The sequence below is a fragment of the Hippopotamus amphibius genome, chromosome 9 (assembly GCF_030028045.1).
Source record: "Hippopotamus amphibius kiboko isolate mHipAmp2 chromosome 9, mHipAmp2.hap2, whole genome shotgun sequence".
Taxonomy (NCBI): domain Eukaryota; kingdom Metazoa; phylum Chordata; class Mammalia; order Artiodactyla; family Hippopotamidae; genus Hippopotamus; species Hippopotamus amphibius.
Genome location: NC_080194.1, coordinates 110631884 through 110646976, shown reverse-complemented (window position 1 = coordinate 110646976; position 15093 = coordinate 110631884). Strand labels below are relative to the sequence as shown.

Sequence of the window (15093 nt, the reverse complement as noted above, 5' to 3'; positions counted from 1 at the left end):
CAGAAAACAATCCATTCCTCCGTGTCTGTGGAGGCTGACGATGGCATCTGAATACTGATGATGGCAGTGGCGCGCCCTCATCCCATTCCATCCGCTGCCCTGCGTGCGGTCAGTTTCATGTTTGGGAAATGGCTGGAATGGTAGCCAGCAGAGCTGATAAAGGGAAACCATCTTTTAAATTTTTAAACAGTCCTCCCTGGCACTGCTTTGTCCTTGCTCTCTTAACTCTGTGTCCGGCATATCTTCCAGGCCTGGGGTCTATTTGAACAATTCTAAAATGTCATCTCCTACCTGCTGGCTTCTGCTGCTGTAAGCGGCCAGCGGCCTGGCTCCCACAGAGCCTTTCGGTCCAGTGCGTGAGCTCACTCCCCATTCACAGAAAGCGCAGTCAAAAAAAGCCAGCCTGATCAAAATATGTCTACCTGCTCTCTGGCTCAGAGCAAACACAGGAATGACATTGTCTTATCTTGAATGTACCCCTTTTTCCCCTTGTGTGAAAATCCTGGGGTCTGTGGGGTTGGGTTTTGATAGTTCTTAGAATGCCATTGAATGACATTGATCTTGAAACCTTAAAGCACCAGCAGCTCGGGGGCTGCTTCAAAGGCCTTCTCAAGGCCTTTGTCCTGGAGAATTTGAAACACAATCTGGCCTGTGATTGAAGTTCATCCTGTCTGACATCCTTAACAGATGCTGTGTGCTCCTGCATTTTCTGGCCACCCCTGGGTCCTAGGAGGAGTGCTCAGGGGGAAGGAAGAAATCACGACTGTTACACAGGGTGAAGCGCACCCTGCCCCCCACCTCCCCGAACCCCTGGCAAATTTATACGTCGAAGGCCTCGTTCCCAGGACTGATAGGGACAGCGTCCAGGGACAAAGTAGGCGATTAAACAGTTAATCCCACTAGGGGATTGTAAGTAGAAAAACCTATGAGACACCCCTGTACGCTAATGATTACTCAAGAAAGCAGGTTTGCTCAACCACAAAACCAAGCAGGCTTGTTTAGCAATAAAACGGCACGACACAAGCATGAGACATGGTCCCAAACAATAAAACAACGGTGGTATGAGACCCACATTCCGCGCCGTGAGCTCAGTAAGTTAATTATCCCTAGGATATGCTCTCTGCACACATGAAAAAACAATAATTTATGGAAAGATGCTCATTGTACAGAGACCTGAAATAATGATTACAGTCCTGGCTTGACCACGTAGGGACAAAAAACTTCCCTGCCCAACCTGGGGGAGGAGCTGATGATGGAAGCATGACATCTACTCAAGAAAGACCAAGAAGGTCCTTTCCCCCTCCCCACTTTTCCTCTGATTATAAAACTGTAGCCCACTAAGTTCTTGGGCTGGCACCCTCTTGCCCGCTGGCTGGTAAGCCTCCCAAGCGTCCTGTTCTATTAAATCACCTTCTTATCTATCACTTTGCCTCTCGCTGAATTCTTTCTGCACTGAGACATAAAGGACCAGGCTCCTCAGAGCCCCCTGAAACCACACCTCTCCATTTCAGGACCTCAGAATGTGACTGTATTTGGAGATACAGCCTTTAAAGAGAGAATCTAAGACTAACTGAGGTCATTAGGGTGGAGTCCTAATCCAATAAGACTGTTGTTTTTTAAGAAGAAGAGATTAGTGTCTGGTCTATTGTATCATTTAGAGCTTGTGTTTCCTTATTAATTTTCTGTTTGGAGGATCTGTCCATTGGTGTAAGTGGGGTGTTAAAGCCCCCCACTATTCCTATGTTACTGTCAATTTCTCCTTTTATGGCTGTTAGCATTTGCCTTATGTAGCTAGTGGGAACCTTCTGTATAGCACAGGGGGCTCAGCTCGGTGCTCTGTGATGACCTAGATGAGTGGGATGGGGGGTGGGGTGGGAGGGAGGGGATAAATGTATACATATAGCTGATTCACTTCATTGTACAGACACTAACCGACACTAACACAACACTGTAAAGCAACTATACTCCAATCAAAAAAAAAAAAGAAGAGGAGATTAGGACACAGACTTGCACACACAGAGGGAACAGTATATGAGGCCACAGAGAGAATCTGGCTGTCTGTAGACAAGCCAAGGAGAGAGGTGTCAGAAGAAATCAACTCTACTGACACCTTGATCGTGAACTTCCAGCCTCTGAAGTGTGAGAAAATAAATTTCTGTTGTTTGAGCCACCCAGGCTGCGGTGCGCTGTTATGTACGCCAGCCTGGGCAAACTAATACAACATCCTTCTTACATTTTCCCTGGATTGTATCACCAGGCACTGCCCTGGAGGAACCCAGAGAGAACAGAAGGGTATAGAGAATCCAGAAGAGGTTCTGTAAAGAAAAACTTTCCTTCAAAAAATTTATCTTGAAGTAGTTCATTGCCTATGAAATTGTAGCACCTTCTGTTATTAGCTTAGAGGCCCGCTTTGGGAAACCATTCCAAATCCCCTCTCAGAAATAGAGGAGATTAGGTTAAAGTGCTTCCATACGGAGGGAAAGTAGTTTCTGGCCCGCAGACAGGAAGGAGCTCCTTGCACAAAATGAGAGGTTACGTTCCATGGAAAGAAGCCGGGTTGCCAGGAGGGATGCTGTCCTTTCAGGATCACGGAAAAGGCATCAGTAGACAGCCTCGTACTCCTGGTGACACGTCAGCCCATCCGGGACAGCTGATGCTGGAGACACGGGGAGCGATCCTCTAACACAGCTGCACTGTGACCTCCGGGAGAAACACCCTACCAAGCTTTGGAAGCCAGGTCTTATGGCCATTCTATAACCACCGCTTCCCATCCCAGCCACGGAAGAGCTCCTAGCTCACAAGCAAGAACATCACCATCTTTAACAGCAAGGATACCGAAGACCTACTGTATCAGCCCCTCTGCAAAGTACCTGATATTCATGATTTTACTTCATTCTCACAACAAGCCTGTGAGGCAGGTCCTTCCCCGAGTTACAGAGGAGGACACTGAGGGTCAGGGCGTTAAGGAGCGTGCCCAAGACACACACTTATTAAGTAAAAGGCCCCAAAGTAAACTGGGGTCTGTTTAAGCCCCACACTCTTTCCCACCTCACACACTCCCAGAAGTGTGAGAAGACCTTGTCTCTTGATGGTCCAGCCTCTCAGCAGAGCCACCTCTAAATTCCAAGGGCGGGAATACAGATTGGGATACAGATGATCTAAGTCAGGGGTTTCCAAATAACAGACCTCAGACTTGAGCTGACTGCATCCCCATCACCTGGGGAGCTTGTGAAAACACACACGCCCAGGTCCCAGTCCCTGAGGAGCGCCTGAGCATCCACATTTTATGAGCTTAGGGCATCCACTTGCCTGGAACTAGAAAGAGGTCTTGAAAGATTTGTGCCATTGACACCTGTGCAGTTCTGGAGAAGCCTTTGGAGAGGGATTTTTAATCCTTTCTCAGAATAAAAAAATGCATCAAATAACATAATGCATAGAATTACAATGGAAACCAATTATGTTGAAATATAGTTACCAAGTTTTCAAGTTTTTTAAAAATTGTGATATAGTGATACATGTACTTCTTTAAGACCCTAAATCACAAGATCAAGTGTGGGTTTAATCAAGTGTGCTATAAATTTAAAAGTAGATAGGAGGAGACCAGAGTATTTCAAGATATCTACAAGAACCAGGATGTGATATACGCATGTCTGTGATTGCTGTTGGAGACAGAAGCACAGTATGGCTAATGGTACAGAGACCTACGGCCTCCATTCACAAATGAAATAATTGCTAATGTCAGTTAGAGACGCATGAACATAAAACATGCCTTTTACATTCCTGACCAAGTTTACAGACCTCTCGATTTTATCCCACTCCTCGGAGATGCGTGGACTCCAGGCTAAACACCCTTGTTTGGGGGTCATAGTCAGCTATCATCTAAAAAATTTAGAATATGGATTTCAAGAGATTTTTTTTCACCTCTCCCCAAAGAGGTTTTACAGGAGGTAAAATCAAGCTGAAGAGGTACGTGATTTTCTCTGGCAATGCGAAGTCTGCATGGATATTGTGATCCTTTCTTCCAGGCAAAAGGGACTATATTCAATGATTGATTTAAAAATTAACGGTCGCTAGTGGAATAGCAACCACAAGAAACACATTCATGCAAATCTCACAAGGGAAAATGCTGCATTATTTATCTTTCTGTGAGCATTCCGGCATTCGAAGATGAAAGTTATTTTTTTTCCTCCACTCTTGCTTTGTTTTGTACTTACCCTCATTTTCTAAATAACACGGTTCCCAGATTGCGAGAAATGATTATCCTTATTCAGAGCAAACGGTGCTGGAGATCTATTTATGAAAAGGGCCGCGTTCTTCCCGTAATCAACCACCCTTTCCTTTGCCTTGTCGGAGCACATCCCCCTCTGCTGAGATTACCTGAAGGTTCAACTGGATAAAGCAATAACAGAAAGCTCCACGTTGCAACTAGGAACAATGCTTTATGGGCACCGGAAAGTTTGCTGGCCTTAGCTCTGCAATAGATCCTGGGATAATAGGATTTTGTGTATGCTCACAAAGCATTGAATAGCTTAGAGCATTTTTTGTTGCCGCTTTCAGTTGTGGGCTGCGGTTTAGGTGGGTTTCAGTGTTCCCCAGGCCGCTCACAATTATTCATCTCCGTGGCAGAGGTAACAAGGAGTTCAGCTTCACCTGCTGGAACGAGCTGGGCTGTCCCCACAGGCTTCCTTGTGCAATTACTCTACATCAGAGCCTCAGGCAGTGGGATGGAAACACCAGCCTGAAGAGGATGACAGACAGCTGTCATCTCCAGGACACCGGTGGGCACAGCCCAGACGACTGGGAGAGCAGAAGGTGGAGTCTCTTTCTCCCAGGTGTACGCCCTGGAGATGAGAGTGTGGTTCATCCTCAGAAGGGTCTCACAAAATTGCCCAGCGCTGCTCAAATCTCAGATCTTTTTTTTTTGTTGACTCCTTTCAAAAGCAATGTTTCTTCCTCACATAGCGTCACAAGCCTCAGTCCGCAGGATCCCAGACTTAGAGGCCTCACTCTGCACCGAGGGCAGGTACCCAAACCAGAATATCAAAAGGTCCATTTCATCATCTCCATCTGTTACTCTGGCCCAAGCCGACACTCCCAGACTCACCTCCTGCATCATCCCTGCTACATCACTGCGTGCTCCCCTGTCCATTCTAAACTCAGCCACTGCCCACGCTGTGTCCACACCAGGACCTCCCTCTCCTGGCCTCTCTGCTCAGCCAAATTCCACCCACTTTTCAAGGCCCAGGGACCCCACCCCCCCACTCCCAGGAAGCACTTTCCTAACCCTCCGAGGGAGGGACAGCCCCTTTCCTCATCTATGATAACACTCTGTATTTGTGCCTCTATTTCACAGATGGAGCAGATGGTCTAAAATGCTGGCTGTGTACGGGCACATTGTACATGATTCCAGTTCGTGAGCTACATACAGAGCCAGTGCTGAGAAATGTCCCAACCGCCCTGTCTCCACTGACCCTCACCCTCCACAGCAATGCCCTGTTCCCAGAGTTCCTGGCCAATTTGGAATGACCCACTCTGACCCCAGGCTCCTTTTTTTTGCTTCCTCTTTTCTCGTTCACTTATTCCCATTAAAACTTTTCAGAAGGGGGGGCCTCAGGCCATGATGTCTGTAATGATAAAATAATAATAACAAAGTAATGATAGCTAACACAGCTGTATTTTAAGCACTTTGGATTTACTTACTCATTCCTAACTCAATAACATAGTAACATCATGAGGTACCTGCCCTTACGTTTCCCATTTTAGAAACAAAGAAATTGAGGCAAAGAGAGTTTAAGCAAATTGCCCAGAGACACCCGGGGTCCTAACCAACCGTATTTTCTTAGACTCTGTGTTGGTCTATGAGGCAAAACACAGGGCCAAACTACCAGCCCCACTGTCTACATCTCCCCTGCCATCCAGAGCCCATACTCTAATTCCTCTCCTTTCCTAACTCTCACACACCAAGCCAAGATTCCCCCTGCCCTAATCACCCAGGGCCAGGTACCAGACAACCAGGGACAGCCCCTATACTCTAGGTGTGCCGGAATTATTCAAACCAGCTCCTAAACTGTCTACCCTGCCCTGTCTTCCTTGCGGAAACCCCAATAAAGGCTTTAGCCAGGCTTTTCCCTTGCTCCTTCTGCCCCTGACCTGGGCGGCATGCCACTCATTTCTAGGAGGAGTGTGAGTAACAGTAAACTTTTCTTTCAATGGCGTTGATCTCTCTGTGTCATCACTTTTAGAAATTAAGCCTCAGGAACAAATCATCCAGCAAGGTAGTAGCTGAGCGGCGGGTGGAGGGGGTGGCTGGTGAGTAGTGGGTAGGGGTCTGAACCCTGCTGTCTGCGTATCCTGCTCCTACTCCTTGAGCTCTGCCTAAGTCTTCCCACCAGGCTCAGCTTACAGTCCCTTCTTCATCACTCTGAATTCTCTCTTGCACCCTCTGTTTTTCCTCTGCACCCCTGCCCTCCTTTGCACTCTCTTGGCAAAACCACCACCTTGGATTGGACCAAGGGTCTGCATTTCCTGGACCAACACCCAAACTACTAAATACTATTAGATAAAAACCCTATAAACACACAGAGTTGTCTCCATACATGTAAGTCCTCAGGCACTTCCCTGGTGGCGCAGTGGTTAAGAATCCGCCTGCCAAAGCAGGGGACACCGGTTTGAGCCCTGGTCTGGGAAGATCCTACATGCTGCGGAGCAACTAAGCCCGTGCGCCACAACTACTGAGCCCACACACTGCAACTACCGAAGCCCGCATGCTCTAGGGTCCGAGCACCACAATGAAGAGTAGCCCCCGCTCACCACAACTAGAGAAAGCCCGCATGCAGGATGAAGACCCAATGCAGCCCCCAAAATTAATTAATTAATTAATAATTTTAAAAGAATGTAAGTCCTCAAACCTCAAGGGGGCCTTAAATACTGCTGGGGCAGCCTGCTAGGTCTCCCTGGAAAGATCCCTCTTTGGTCCTCATGGCAACTATGTGAATCTTCCTCGTTCTCCTCGAATCTCCAACCACCCCTCACTTTTAGCCAATGCCACAGCGTGCATTTACCAGGGCAAACAGAAGCCACCAGCTGGGAACCTGCACAGCTCCGGACTCCCACCTTCCCCCTTTCACAGGGGAGATGCGCTATCCCTAGCGGAAAGATGCCCTTGCTGCTAAATCCAAAGGCGCTTGGAACCCCTTATCGTGTGTAGCTCTCAGTCCTGCTGACCTATTTCATTCATTCATCTATGGAGTATCTATTACGTATCAGGCACCAGTGAAAAAAACTGAAGATCCCTGCCCGGTGGAGCTCATACTTTAGCCAGGGCAGACAGATACTAAATAATACATATAATACATTAGTAAATTACGTAGTACATTGGAAAGTGGGAAGCCTATGGAGAAAAGAAGTGGCATGGAGGACCCGGCAGGGCTCGGGGAGGTGGGCAGGAGGCGGTAGAGGCTATAGCATGAAGGAGGTAAGAGATTCCTGTGGCAAGAGCATTCCAGACGCTGGGAAGAGCTGGAGCAAAGGTCCGATGGCAGGAGACTGCCAGCTGAGCTCAAGGAACAGCGAGCAGGTCAGTGGGGCTGCAGGAGTGAAGGTGGGAGGAAGAGCAGAAGATGAAGTTAGTTCTTGCAGCATCTGTCTTGGGGACTGAAAGGACTTTAGCTTTTACTTCGAGTGAAACGGGGAGCCATTGAAGGTTCTGGAGCACAGGAGTGCCGTGATCTGACTTAAGTGTTAAGAGCATCACTCTGATGGCTGTGTTGAGGTGGACTGCAGGGGGAAGGGCAGAGGCAGGGAGACCAGAGAGGAAGTGAAGGTGATCCAGGCAGGAGGGGAAGGTGACTTGGCCAAGGAGGGAGCAGGGAGGCGGCAAGAGGTGGCTGGATTCTTGGAACCCTCCCCTTCCTTGGCTGCTAGGGGGCCACGCTTCCTTGGTTCTTTCGGCCATGCTGGCTGCTCCTTCTCAGTTTCTCCCAGGAGGCATCTCCCTTGGACTTTACCTGCTGGGGCTCCCCAGGGCTCCTCTCCCAAGCTCCCTCTGGTCAATTGCCAGCTGCCCGCTGGTGATGTTGAGCATCAGACCCGTAAATCCAACAGTCTGCTCATCCCTCTGTCTGGATGGGATGTCACAGACCTTAGAAACTTAGTCCCAAACTCACCATAAAATACGCTCATCCCATCTCAGGGAATGGCACCTAGGACCTCACCCAGCTGTCCACAGAAGAAACCTGGGAACTTCATTCCCCTTTAATATCAAAGCTGACTTGTCACCAGGATCTGGTGATCTTGCCTCTGAAACAGTTTCTAAAAGCACCAGTTTCTTTCTATGCCTGCTGCCACTTCTCCACCCAGCATCTTCCTGGGAGAACCGCGGTGCTGTCCTGATTGGTCTCCCTGCATCTCTGTCATGACCCAATTCAACTCGTGCTCCACACCACAGAGTGAGCTCTCTAAAGTGCCGACTGCAACTCAGCTCTGCCCATCTTCCATCTTCAGGGGCTCCACGTGATCTCAGGAGATGGTCTAAAATCCACCCACAAGGCCTGGAAGACTGGGTCTCTGCTGACCTGCTCCTGCGTCCCCCACTGAAGCTCCAGCCACAGTGAAAGACTCTCCGCTCCCCCCAGAATAATCCTTTGCGGCCGATGGACCCTGCCATCTGCAGTTCCGCCTGGTGATAAGACTTCTCGCCCATCCTCCATCTCTCCTCCTCAACCTGAGGTCCTATCTCAATGTAAGCTTCTCTAGAAGCTTCCCCAGCCCTCCCTCGGAGCTGCATGTCCCAAAGATGCCTCCTTTACTTTTCTAGCCATGGCATCTCCATTCTGCCTGCTGTTTCCTTATTTATGTCTCCATCACACTGTCAGGTCACGCAAGGCTGGCGCCCCGCCTCGGATTCCTTGTCAGAAGCCCAGCACAGAGGGATGTCTCCGACAACGCAGGCACTTACTGAATAACCAGAACATTAATTGGCAGAGCCAGGATTCTCAGGGAGTCTGGTCTTTGAATAGACAAGTGGTTTCTGAGTCAGTCCTATGATCCACAAGGCCTGACAAACAACGCTGGAACATCCTTTATGACCGTGACCGTGACAATCTGAAAAATAACGATTACATCTCTGATGCGCAGGGCCTTGGACGAGGCACTTTATAGGTTATTTCATTTAATTCTTACAATTAGTCTATCAAATTCCTTTTAGACATTTCATTGTACAAATGAAAAACCGAAGCTATGAGAAGTTAGATAACTTTTGCTGCCTAGCGAATGAGTGGCAGGATGTGGACCGTCACTTTGGATCCGTGTGTCATCATTCCCCCTCATGATGCAGGAAAAAGAATCCTTGTTTTTCCAATAATTATCTGTTGTCCTCCTATTCCCCCAATTTCTCAAACCCCTTCTCGAGTACATTTGATTTCTGGCTTGTACAGCTTTCAGTTCCCCGGTATCCAGGCCGCAGTGTAAGGAAATATGCCCTCTGATTTCTCTTCCAGCTCCTTTGCCCTTAAAGCTGGGGTGGACATGAAGTGCCTGGTCCTTGCCAAGCCTCACAGGGCCTGGGGTCACCTGCCCCTCCAGCCCTGGTGTCCCGAGGGGGCTTCTGAGAAATGAGGTCTCCGTCAGTGGCTTTCCAGCAGGCCTGCCCTGGTTCGGCCCTTCTTACAGAAAGTGACCCCAACTGGGCACCCCAAAGAGCCAGGCTGGCCAGTAGGGCTTCAGACCCCAGGCGCTCCAACCTCAGGGCAGAGAGCAGGCCTGCACCTCATCCCCGGACCCCAGGGATGGCAGTTGAGTGCCACACAGGGCAGGAAACAGACCTTGCTGGAACTAGTTTTTGAGGGAGAAAACAGAATTTAATGAAACAATTGCCACTTGTGTATAAACAAGAACTGAGCACCAGAAGGCTGAAGACAATCTGGTTACCTCGGCCTGATCCTGGGTGATCTGTGCCCAGGATGGTCCTGCAGAGAAAGCGTGAAGAGGGTGGGTGCCTCCTGTCAGGATCAAAGACATCTACAAGCAATCCCAATGGCTGATAAATTGTAAGGAGGTGTCAATGCTGAAAGAGGAGCCAAAGGATGGACCAGTCCAGGGCAGAGGTCTGAGAGGGGAGGTGTGGAAAACGCAGGGGCCAGTGTGCGGGCTCTCAGGGAAGACCCATCTGTCCAAACAGCCACCCTGACCAATGCCTCCTCGCCCAGTATCCAAGGCACCACCCCTCTTAGGAAGCCTGTCCTCTCTCCAGGCCTCCAGGGACCCCGTGAGTATGCCTGGCAGCCCCAGATCCAGGCAGCAACGGGGAGGGCTCCCCACGGGTCCCCCTCCAAGCACAGGCACAGGAGTTTCCCTCTTTGCCTCTGCCTCGCCCAGGGCTGCCGCCCTGCCCTCACAGTTCCTGATGGAGCTGAGCGCTTGTTTCAAATGGAAAGTAAAAATGGGCTTTTTTGCCTTCGGTCCTTACCTGCCAATGCCAGTGATGCCCTGGATTTGCCATCGGCTGGCCTGCCTTTCCTACACTTCCCTTCCTCTCTGGGACTTCCAGGTGAGCAAGTAACGAGAAACCAGAAACAGGACTTCAAGAACACATTCGATCAAATAAATGCTGTGAGAAACCTCTCAGGGCCTTCAGAGCGCAATGAGGCATGTGCTATGAAGATGAGAGGCGGGAACAGCAATCCCCTAAATAAATAAATAACGAGGTGGCACGTTCCCGATGGCCGTGTTCATTTCCTTGGCCACTTACCCCTCTTACATTCCCTTCTGAGTAGAAGAACTTTGCTGCCGATTCAGATGCGGGGGGGCGGGGGGGGGGGGAGCCTTCCCTGAATCCCTCCGCCGTCTGCAGGGCTCTGCTGGCTCTCAGGATGTGGTGAGCCCCAGTCTGCCCCTTCATAAAGTGTCCAGGTAGATGGGCTGTGATTTTAAGGCCCCTCCCTCTAATTTTATGGTGCAAACTTCCCACGTTGCCCTCAAACGCCCCACCCTGGGAAGTCTCCTCAGTCCAGAGCAAGGCTGAGCCTGGGGTGAGGCGAGCAAGGCAGTGTCTGCATGTAACATTTAAGGGGCGCCCGAAAAACTCAGGAATGGAAATAAATAATATGTTGATGCAATATTTTAAAAATCAAAAATAATGCAAAACAATCCACAACGCGCAAACTGTCAAAATCTTCAATAAGGACAGGCTCCCACCCTACAGGTGCATGGCCCACCTTGCACGCCTCCCCTGATTTCGGCTCCAGAGAATGAGTCCATCTTTAACTCGGAAGCACCCTCTGCACACACCCCCAGCTGCCCCTCCTCGCTCACCACGCTCACCACGCGCTGGTCTTATTTTTCCGTGTCCAAGAAGATGCCCAGTTCTCTCCTTGCACCTCGTCCCCAACGCACACAGACCCACAGATCTGTGGCCTCAGCTTCCAAGGCTGGCCTCAGTGATCACGCTCTCCACCCTAAGTCTGACGGAAGCCCCTTTACGAACATTCCCACCCCCTTGGAGCACCCAAGACCATCCTTCCTCTCTGAGGGCTGGGACTGGATCTTGTTCAATATTCAAACCCCTGCAGTTGGCAGGAGAACCCCATACACATCAGAGAGATGAAGCAATGCACAGGCGACTCTGATCTGGGGCCACACCCAGTGCCCGCAGCATCCCAAAGGGGGATCCCACGGGATGTGACATGTGCTCGCCATTGCAGAAGCCACCTATCCATGGTGGGAGAAGCTGGAGGGACAGAGGCCCTTCCTTATCCAGAGCCGTAACGGTCCTCCTTATAAGGGCATCTCTCTTTCTTTCTCTCCTTAGGCTAAACCTCTGGATCCTTTAAAGTAGGGGTCCCCAGCCCCCAGGCTGTGTGCTGGTCTGCAGTCTATTAGGAACCGGGCCACACAGCAGGAGTGAGCAACAGGCAAGTGAATGAAGATTCATCTGTATTTACAGCTGCTCCCCATCACTCCCCATCACTTGCATTACCGCCTGAAACATCCCCCCCCTTGTCCGTGGAAAAATTGTCTTCCAGGAAACCGGTCCCTGGTGCCAAAAAGGCTGGGGACCGCTGCTTTAAAGGATCCCTATTTGGCATGGCTCCTGGGCAGAGGGTGCTGGGGGTGGGGGTTACTTCAGGCCCTCAACGTCTTAGATGGGTTGCTGGCTAATTTTTCTCTTCCTCAAAGTCTGCCATCGACTTCAAGCGCCTCCAGTTGCCCATCCGAGTTGAAGCCACTTGCTGCTTTTACCTGGATTATTACCACCTTAACTGCCTCACTGGACCCTAGTCTCTGCTCTTGTCCCAACAGAATTCCCATATAGCCACAAGGGATCCTTTCAGGACACCAATCAAACTTGTCAATCTGCTGCTCAAAACCCTCTCATGGGGGCTTCCCTGGTGACGCAGTGGTTAAGAATCCGCCTACCAATGCAGGGGACACGGATTCGATCCCTGGTCCGGGAAGATGCCACATGCCACAGAGCAACTAAGCCCACGTGCCACAACTACTGAGCCTGCGCTTTAGAGCCCACGAGCCACAACCATTGAGCCCATGTACCACAACCACTGAAGCCCGCAGGCCTACAGTCCATGCTCCACAAAAAGAAAAGCCACTGCAATGAGAAGGCTGCACATTGCAACGAAGAGTAGTCCCTGCTCGCCACAGCTAGAGAAAGCTTGCACGCATCTACTAAGACCCAAGGCAGCCAATAAATGAATGAATGAATGAATAAATAAATAAATACATACATAAATAAATAAATTTATTTAAAAAAACCCCCAAAACCCTCCCATGGCCCCATCGTACTCAGAGTGCACACCACAATCCAGACGACGGCTGATGGTCAGCCCTCTTCTGCCCATCATCTCCTCTCACTCTGGCCCCCGCTCATGCCCCTCCAGCCACACTGACCTCCCAGTGTTCCTCAACTGGGCGAAGCTTGTTCTTGCCACAGGGCCTTTGCACTCGCTGTGCCTTCTACATGGGACAGTCTTCCCCCAGAAATCCACATCACTTGTCCCTTCACTTCATCTGGATCTGCTACTTCAATACTTCCTTATCCTAAACACATCCCTTGTCTATACTATTCAAAACAGTCTCTCCCCCAACCCCCAGCCTCTGTCCCCTTGCTCCACATTGTGTGTTGTCTGCTCCACCACGGCAGGGACTATGTTTGTTTTGTTCACTGCTGCAGGCCGGTGCCAGATGGGGCCTGGCCCACAGTAAGTGCCCACTGAATACCTGCTGGATGAATAAATGAACTGAAGAACCTGCATCTGAGGCAATACTCTTATCATCAACACACAGTATTCTTGGGTGTGAATCCAACAGTGGAGCCTATGTCAGATTTGCTATTTCTTTACATCCAAAATGGCATCTCTCTCGAGGCCTCAGGGCCAAGCTCTGTGATTGCTGGATCGCATGGAAAGATCCAAACATTGTGTCTTTGCCATTTTCAACTCTTGCTGAGTTGAGTCTCAGGCCTGCCTTTTCAGTGCTGCCCCAGTATTTTTAGAAGAGCACTTCTTGCGTGTTTGTGAGGGCCAATTATCCCAGCTGCCTCTCTGGGTACATTTCCACTCGCTGGTTCATTTTTACATTCTGTACAATCGCTGACGAAATTGCCCACTAAGTATGTTCCAGTCCTAACAAACCCCCAATGGCATTCCGGTCCCGAGTGGCCTCGCCACCATCTGGTGGAAGTTCACAAAAATAAGACCATGAAAGGGATTAAAATGCAGAGTTGGTCTGATCAGGAGAGGTCAGGGAAGGGAGGACCAGACTGTACCGGGGAGCGGGGGTTGCCAGCACGTGAGGAGGACACCAAGCTCCTCGTCCCCACAAGACGTCTAGGGTTTACCCCCCGCTCCCCCGTCACAGGGGCTCAGCCCAGGGAAGGATGTGGCTTTGCCCCTGGCTCTCTGGAACCCAGGCGAACCTCTGGGAGGTGACTGACCCATGGGTACCCGGCAGGCCTGTTAGAACTGGAGTCAGCACACAGTCGGGATCTACAAACACGGCTGCCTGAGTAACGAGCACACGAGGGGGGTTCGGCAGGATCAGCTCAACTGTCTACACCGGCTCTGGCCCCAGACACACTGGATGGAGCTTATAGGGCTGTGAAACCACCCCCGCCCCCCAGATTGTTCATACAACGTTATTTTTTATTTTTTAAATATTTATTTATTTATTGGCTGCGTTTGGTCTTCGTTGCTGCACGTGGGCTTTCTCTAGTTGCGGCGAGCGGAGGCTACTCCTCGTTGTGATGTGCGGGCTTCTCATTGTGGTGGCTTCTCTTGTTGCGGAGCACAGGCTCTAAGCTCACGGGCTTCAGCAGTTGTGGTGCATGGGCTCAGCGGTTGTGGCTCACAGGCTTAGGTGCTCAGCAGCACGTGGGATCTTCCCGGACCAGGGATTGAACCCGTGTCCCCTGCATTGGCAGGTGGATTCTTAACCACTGCACCATCAGAGAAGCCCCATACAATGTCTTGAGTTTGTTCAGTCTTCTGGGAAGGGGTCTGTTGGTGCTATCAGAGTCTCCAAGTGGCCACTGACACCCCCCCAAAATATGAAGGGGCATGTGGTTAGAACAGGGTGTGAGTGCAACCTGCAGGGCTGTGGGTCCAGCTCCTGCCTGAGGCCATGTGCTCTGCCTTCTGCCCCGCCTTCCCTCTCCTTTGAGCCCCCAGCCTCTGCCAGAGCCCTACCTCATCCCTTCCCCCTCGCCACTACCATCCTCACAGGTGCCACGCGCCTCCCTTGGGGCGCCTGCCCAGCCTGCACCTTCTGCTGAAACGCTCCTCCCCCTTCCCTCCAGCCAACTCCAGCTCGTGCTTCTAAGACCCCCCGGCCCAGGGATGCCCTCCTCAAGGCCTGTCCTGAACACCCCTGCTTCTCTCCCACCCCAGCGCCCCCAAAGCGTGGCCACAGCCTGTCCACCAACGGTCTGCAAAAACAGACTTCGATGGAAATTGTGAGTCAGCTTTAAAAGAATTTATAGCAATTCTGAGCAATTTTATAACAACTGAATCCAAGAATAAAAGCTGGGGGCTTATGTTTGTTTCTTTTTCTCCCATTTTATTTTTCTAGTCATTCATTTTTATT

General features: G+C 50.3%; 1 protein-coding gene across 2 annotated transcripts in view; it reads right to left on the bottom strand.

Moving 5' to 3' along the window:
* Positions 1-15093, bottom strand: part of GALNT17 (polypeptide N-acetylgalactosaminyltransferase 17) — a 426893-nt gene that overhangs the window by 42397 nt on the left and 369403 nt on the right. The gene's annotated exons all lie outside the window — the stretch shown is intronic.